This window comes from Phaenicophaeus curvirostris, chromosome 31 (genome assembly GCF_032191515.1).
Source record: "Phaenicophaeus curvirostris isolate KB17595 chromosome 31, BPBGC_Pcur_1.0, whole genome shotgun sequence".
In the NCBI taxonomy this organism is placed as follows: Eukaryota; Metazoa; Chordata; class Aves; order Cuculiformes; family Cuculidae; genus Phaenicophaeus; species Phaenicophaeus curvirostris.
The window spans coordinates 2,748,199-2,756,224 of NC_091422.1; positions in this window are offsets into that span (position 1 = coordinate 2,748,199).

An 8,026-nucleotide genomic window follows, 5' to 3' on the forward strand; every position below is an offset into this window, starting at 1 on the left:
CCAAAATTACTGTGTCCAGATTTCACCCATGCATTGTAGAAATTTTTCTGTTTTTTTTTTTTTCTAATGGATCTGTTTTTTAATGATGAAGCTGATCAATCCCTGCTCTTGAGATAACATCCTAGCTATCTATAGATAGCACACAATTAACTTGAGGAGAGAAGGGGAAAACCAGGAAGGAAATATGTGCAATACATAGAGCATCTCTCTGTGTTCTGTATTCTGTGTCAATTTTAATGGGTCCTTAATTAGGTCACAGGACTGATTGATATCAGCACTTAGCTTTCTGGGTGACATCACCGTCTCCTTCATTCCCTATTAGGGATTAAAATGTTGATACATAGAAAATTCTGCTTCCTGGACAGAGAAAAATAACTAATTATACCAGTCGTAAACTTGACACTAGCTGAATTATTTACCAGTACAGGAGTGAAATGGAGACTAACACGAAGGAAGAGCACAGGGAGCATATGGAAAGAGCACAGATATACTAGCAGCCCGCGTATGTAAAAGAATTTTGTTTAAAGAAACAGTGACAGGACTAGGTTTGGACATGAACAATCGTAAGTAAAATGATGCTGCATTTCAAATCCATACGCAGAAAAAGTAAGGAAAAAATTAGAAAAATATTTGAGATGAAGCAAGCAGACTACTACAATGTATGACCAAATGCATGGAGATCTTGGCATGAGGGGAAAACCGTGAGTGGACAGAGAACATGCTGTTCCTAGAAAGGTTATCAGATCGAAAGAAAAAACTAGAAGGGTGCCTAATACATATTTCGATACATAAAAAGCTCATAAAGGCAGCAGAGGACACAGCTTGAAATGGTGCTTCTTAATTTAAAAACAGCTCCAACATACTGAACATAAAAGTTTGTTTCTGAAACTGTATATCCCAGCAGAAAACTTCAACTCATCTTTATAAAATGTCTTACAATTGAGTTGCTGTACAAAGCCACTGAAACAGCTTGATGTCATTGTTACTACTTTTTATTATTTTGCTGTCAGGGAGTCTATCCCATTTTTCAGACTTTCTTTGACTTTTGGGCGATCCTTTTTGCCTGGTTTTAATTTATAAGATGGAATACTTAAAAATATTACCGTTGAGATTTTTAGGATTTGTTTAATAAAGGATGAAAAACTGAGGACATGTATTTTTATGATCTTGTGTGTTGAGATGTATTTGTGCTTGAGAGAGTCTGCTGTCTGGTATAAGATGACCTTGACTTCACAGAGGACTATGAGGAACTAGGTCAGACATGGCTATAAGAATGCACATCTGACCATTAGAGCAGGCTGCAGCAGCACAACAAATGCATGGCTATGAGAACAGAATAAAACAAATTTGTTAAATGTTGTGGTGCATTACACTGGTGCAAGCGTTGAGCCTCAGAGATTTCTATTACAATTGTGAGCTAGTACATAGTTCATAGACAAGAATCATAGAATCATTTAGATTAGAAAAGACCTTTAAGATCATTAACTGCAATTGTTAACCTAGCACTGCCAAGTCCACCACTAAACCATGTCTTATGTGCCACATCTACACATCTTTTAAATATGTCCAGAGATGGTGACTCAACCACTTCCCTGGGCAGCCTGTTCCAGTGCTTAATAGCCCTTTATGTGGGCTACATATTAAAGGTTTGTCATGTTTTTGATGTTCTTTATATAGATACATCTGCTGTCAGTTTACTACTGCAGCTATGCTTTCAAATAAATTAGGAAAGGTAGTGGAAATAGTGTTTCGATCCTATTTCATACAGGCTTTCATCTCATATATCTATTTGCCATTTGTAATTTCTAGGCTTCATGAAATGCACTGACTTTCTTTTTAACAGCTTGTCTTTTCTTGAGTTTTCAAATTATTTCTGCTGAGAGGTCTTAGCGTTAGTTTAGTTGCTGGAAATAGTACGGATGTCCTATGAAATTCTGTACTACGGTAATATTTCTGATAAAATGCAAATCAAATACACTGGTTCAATTTAGAAGCACTAAGAATAGGCTTAATCCAAGTCTTCAAACTTTAATCCAAAATGTTACAGAACCTGTAACGAACAAGATGAATGGCTTAATGGCACCTGATCCTACAGATGAAGAAGCATAAGTTAGATACAAACTGTATCTAAGAGATTTAAAACAAGTGGCTGCCTTCATTTGATTTTTAAGGATAGAGTCATCAGAATATATTTTTCCTTGAGTCTCTCCTTTCATGCTCACCTTTAAAGTAAGACTGTATTATGTGAGTCAGTGAATGACCTGAACGTATCAAATATCATGAGTTGTAGTCTTCCTAAAGTAGAGGGAGAGAAAGCAGAAATGAATTTGAGTAAAACATTCATGCTTCACAAAACAGTCATTTAAATTTGCATGTGTTTCTGAGCAATATATTTGTATATAAATCATTGGTATTAAAAAAATAAGTTACTACTAAACAACCTTTGACAATTCATATTATTGGTCATTAGCCAGAGGTATTTCCTTTTTACTTGCTTCCAGAGTTAAAGTTGTGAGCAGAAATTGAGCTGTGAGTGAGAAGACAACTGCTGCCCAGAATTTTCAGCCATACAGTAGTTTGAATAGATAAAACAGAGATACACTTCAAACTTCATACAGTCTAATGAAATTAATCTAAATATTTGCGGATTTTTGCTTTGCACTCACTGTGGAGTGTTTGACTAATATGTTACCTTCACAAGAGGAGCTAGACAGGGGTCACCCTTAGTTCAATTTCTCTGGCTTTCAGGAGTATATAGGATCACTTAAAATAAAATTAAATTAAAAAAAACCCACGTTTTTTCTCAAATGTTTAAAACTTGTGGGTTAGAAGATGTCACACTCTCCCTTTTCACCTTCCTGTGCTTTTGAAAAACAGGTGTGGGCTAATGGGGAAATCATTGATCCTTGACAACCACAAGTAAGTATCTTCTCAGGCAAGGTTTTACTCTTCTGTTACAAACCTTTTTATTCAGGAGATCTTGTACCAGAATTCCAGAAATAAATGAGACACTCTGCTACTTTCAGGTTTGTTGCAGATTCATGTTGGTGTTTCTTTTTCTGTACGTGCTTGTCACTTTTTTAACCACCTTCTACAGCAGTTATTCCCAACCTTCTTTTTAAGAGGATCTTCACTACTCCCTTCCTGAACTCAAGGCTTCTCATTAGCCCTTCTTCTTTCCCCATCTCTGAGGACTCTTTCTGATACTTCATTCTTACTTCCTCCTACTAACGTTTCTTCGTTATGTCCTTGTTGCTGACTGGCCAATATCAGTGCAGCTGTCCAAAGTGCAAGTCCTAGCACAGAGGTTTTAGCTCCATAGCAGATCATAGCTTTTCCGGACAAACTGTGACTGACAGAATACTTTGCTATGGTTGGGACTCTTTCTTCAAATTGATTTTTCTATTTTTCTGTGTAAGGGTAGATTCTGAAGTAATCGTCTGATTTCACAAGCTGTATTAAGGTCCTCTATTACCTATATCCTAATTTCTCTCCTATTTCAAAGAAGATTCTTAAGCTGAAAAAAGTGCATGCTAAAATATTCACTGAACATTTTAATACCTTTATTTTAATTGAATTAAACCAGTGATCTATTAATGAACAGGTTGATTTGCATCTTTTTGCAGATAGTTGCTGTGAAGAGCTACTTATTTTCATTTATATCAGACTTTTTCAGAGTACATAGAGAATTTTAGCTCGTCATGGTTTGTTTCCTAAAAGTCCTCAGGGAGCCTGAATTAGGAGACCTTGTGTTCAGCTCTGCAGTGTTCTGTGTGGTACCAGTGAAATAGTTCTTGGTATTTGGAAGGTAGAAGCCAGTGACCCAATTGCATAAATTCTCATCCCTCTTCTTAGTGCCACAGGATTCAACTGGACCTCATGTTTACAGAGTTGCAAGCAATTACAAAAAGTAATTGTTTTCAAAAGCAGGTTCATACATCATCCAAATTTGCGAAAAATGCATTATGCATAAAGGGCTTAGTATTCTCTTCTGCCGTTGATAGAAATGTATAATCCCTAGTTAAAAGATTTATGCTGAGCATTGACAGTTGATTGATACTGCATGTAAATTTGAAGTGCGGAATTCCACAATAAATAATAGTTACTGGGATCATTCATAATGTGATGCAGAATTGTTTTTACTTTGGATGTCTAGAGTAAAGTGAAAAAAAATATATAACTTATCAATGGGTAAAGTACATGTGTTTTATATATTGTCCAAGGTGATTTATGCATCATCTTACAATTGTGACTGTGTTGGGGGAAAGGTTGAGAGACCATATTTTGGGGAAGACTGACCATCTTAATCTTCAAAGGTAGTAAGGGAATGAGTTTACACAGATAAAGAAAAAAGCATGGATAATAACAACACATTACTAAAGGCTTTAAGAGTAGACAGACAGGACTTAATTGAGAAATGGAAGGTCGGTGATGCAAATGAGAGTAAAATGTAAGCATCCCGAAGAAAGCACCCACTCAAGGCTTTCTGTACAACTAATTTTGCTGTAGAAACATACCTACACTGCTTCTGTCATGAAGCTAGTTTATGTCTTTAACAATACTTGACAGCTGAAAATTTGCAGCTGACTGAACATTGCAACTGGAGATTTTAAAAGGAAAAAAAACCAAAATCCATCCATCTCAGAAATTTTTTGGTAATGTATTACTGTTCCCAAGTAACTTACAAATAACATTTTTTTAAGAGACTATGTATGATAGGTAAGGTCCTTGCAATGTCCCCATTTCTTTTTGTTTGGATTTTTTAGCTTAGTTTGAGAACTTGCAGTTTATCAGTACTCCAGGCAAAATGTGAAGTCCTTCCTAGTCCCCACTCTTCACCCTGCAAATTGCAGAAAAATGGCATTTAGTTTAGAAGGGAACAGAATTTGAAGGAAACATGTTGTGACCTATTTGTTTATATTAAATTAGTTGATTATGGAGTGTTATTTATATAGAGAACATCTAGTGAAGAGAAACAATAGAGTTGTGATACTGAACATTTTTTGTTAGTATTTGTGTACTTTAGGAAGTTTTACTTTAATAAGGTCATTGATTTTGGAATTTGACAGTAACTATGATGTTCTATTCAAGCAGATTTGGCTTTTTCTATGTGTAAAATGCCAAGAGTGTCTGTTCTCTTTTTTTTTTTTTTTTTTTTAAAGACAGGAGCTTCTATAAATTGGAAGTGACACAGAGTTAACTAATTACATTATAGAGCATAAAACAAGTCAAATGAAATGAAGGCCCTGCATTCAGCAGCACTGTTTCATTTTATTTCACGTAAGGTATTTTGGATTCCCTAAATTCTGGTGTTTTGCTGTAATATTTACTGCAAAGGCAAGAAAAAGGGAAAATATATATGTACTAAGGAAAGCCCCTGAAAGCTAAATCAGCTTGGTGAAATAATTTCTTAGAAATTCTGTATTACTCTGTTATGAGAGAGATATCTGATTAGCATATAATGTCCAGACTTCCATTTTCATGGCACATTTTGGAACAAAGTAACATTATCCTTCAGCAAGATCTTCCTCAAGTGATCCGAAAATTCTGTCACGTGTCATTTTTTGATTGCCTACATGTTTTAAATTTTGATAGATTACATTATCTACGATCTACTTTTCATAGAAGAACAAGTAATAATTTGATTGCAGTTGCACAGTCTTTCAAATCCTAAGAGTGTTCCATTGTGTTTGTTCTTCATAAATTGACTTTAACAGTTCCAGAGGAAGAAGGTTGAAGCTTTGAACACTTATTGTTCATCTTTGACATCTACAGTTTTCAAGCTCTGTTAAGGTTAAATGGGAGTTCATTTGCACTCTTTTTCGTTTAGTAAGTGCTCTCGTAATTGAATGCAGATCCATGTAATGTAGTGGTGAAAAGGGAAATTCATTAAGATTCCTGATTAGAAAAAAGAGTTAACAGAATTGCAAAGGTTATAGAAATTTAGCTCCTGCTGAAGTTAAATTAAGCATAAACCACACCCGGGTAACACGAAGGAGCTTGCTTTAACTGTAACTAACAAGAAATTTTAAAATTCATATACATCATCCATGTACACCAAAAGCAAAAGCAAAGATACATTTACTAAATCAGTATAGTGGATAAAATTGATACAGATTTCATGCCTTTTGTAAATTTTTACTGGTTTAGTTGTATTAGGTACAAGGTTAATATCACAAATACCAATGAAACTGTCATAAGAATATGATGATAAGGAAACATAGAGTATCTTCTTACTCTCTTGAAGTTAAAACTGCTCATATTTACAGGCACAAACTGGAAATGTGACTCATGATATTTGGGTTTTGTTTGATTCTGGAACTTTAAACATATACTTAGATACAGCTACATGAAAGCAGCATGCTTTTCACCTAACCCTTGCAAATATTTTCTAGCCATTTTCATAGCATTCCTCTGGTGATCCCTTTCAAATATATTTTGACAAACAATTAATTCCAAAAAGTATCTCATGCTTCCCCTGTAAGGTGAAAAAGGACATTGATAATCTGTAATAGGGTTCCACTTGAACTGCTATAAACTTACTCTGTTCAATGATGTCAGTTTAAATCTAGGACACTTTTTTATACTGTGCTTGCACCTCAATTATGTTAACCTTTTGGTTAACCATTTTTCTTGATCATTTCTATATCAGCTCAGTTTATGGGTTTTTCTTTTATACAAAATCTCTGTCAAGTGTATGTGGTACTAATAGGTATGGACTTGGAAATTTGCAGAATTATTATAAATGACTTGATGACCTGTTCTGCAATGCTGTGCATGTGTCAATATGCCTGTGTCCATATGCCTGTGTATAGGTGCTTTTTGCTCCTTGGCTGCTATAATGCAGATCAGGGTGGGGGGGAGGGGGGCGATGTGTGGAAAGGCGGGCAAAGAGCTGTGGAGATAGGACTAGGTAGAGTTCTGGCGGTCCCTTGCAGTCTAAATGGCTCTGTGATTCTGTGAAGATTTATCTGTGCACAGTAGCACTCCCTTAAGGTATATACAGTCTCAATTACATGATGCTGGAGCATAGAATCATAGAATAACCAGGTTGGAAGAGACCCAACGGATCTGTGAGTCCAACCATGTGATCAGCATGTGACCAGCACTGAAACATTCCCTCCTTCCTCTACTGTGTTCTGGCCTGTGTTCAGCTCTTAGTATAGTGGCACCGAAAAAATTTTGTCTAACTTCCTGTTCACCACTCTTGTCTGCAAAATATCTTTCATTAGAACAGCCTTCCATTTTTCATTAAAAAAGCCCAAACAAACAAACAAGCCCTACCTTAGTTGAAATTTCATTTCTGCCCTTCATTTTTTTAAAAAAACCTGTCAGATAATGGAAAATTTTCCAAATCAAGGACAAAAAAAGGAGATTCTCTCTCCCTCACATTCCAAACTTCTTTGTGTTGTTTGGACTGTAAGGCACCTTCCAATTTAGATATGTGAATCTCATTAGCATGCTCTTTATATTCTTTTTCAGATCACTAATGAGGAATTTAATTAAAACATGACCCAGCACTCATCCCAGCAGCATTCACCAGACACCTCCTTTTGACATGATACATTGCTGTTTTTCACTGATCCACATTTTAAATACTAGCCAGTTTTCAAAACAGCAGTAAGCAGAGGTGAGATACCACTTAATTAGGGACAACTTATTGAATTAAAAAAAAAAGAAATATAAAAAGGTCTTCATTGAAAGAAAATGAATAGAATTATATTCTGCCTCTCTCTGTGCAATAGCCTTGCTAATAAGCTACCAAAACCTACTACCCCATAACTCAGGTTCAAATACAATGATATTCTATTTTTAGAATTAAGGAGATAAGAACAGTCAAAGGCAAATATTAACTGACAAGCTCTTGTCAGATTTTTCAAAGAATTATGTCCTCAAGGCCTAAATTTACAGCTCTTCGCTCTGAAGAATAATATGTGGTAGCCGGTTTGACCAGCTGTCCTAGTAATGTAATTAAGTTGGCCACTGTTCACATACTATTTCAGGAATTCTCATTATGCAAGGAATT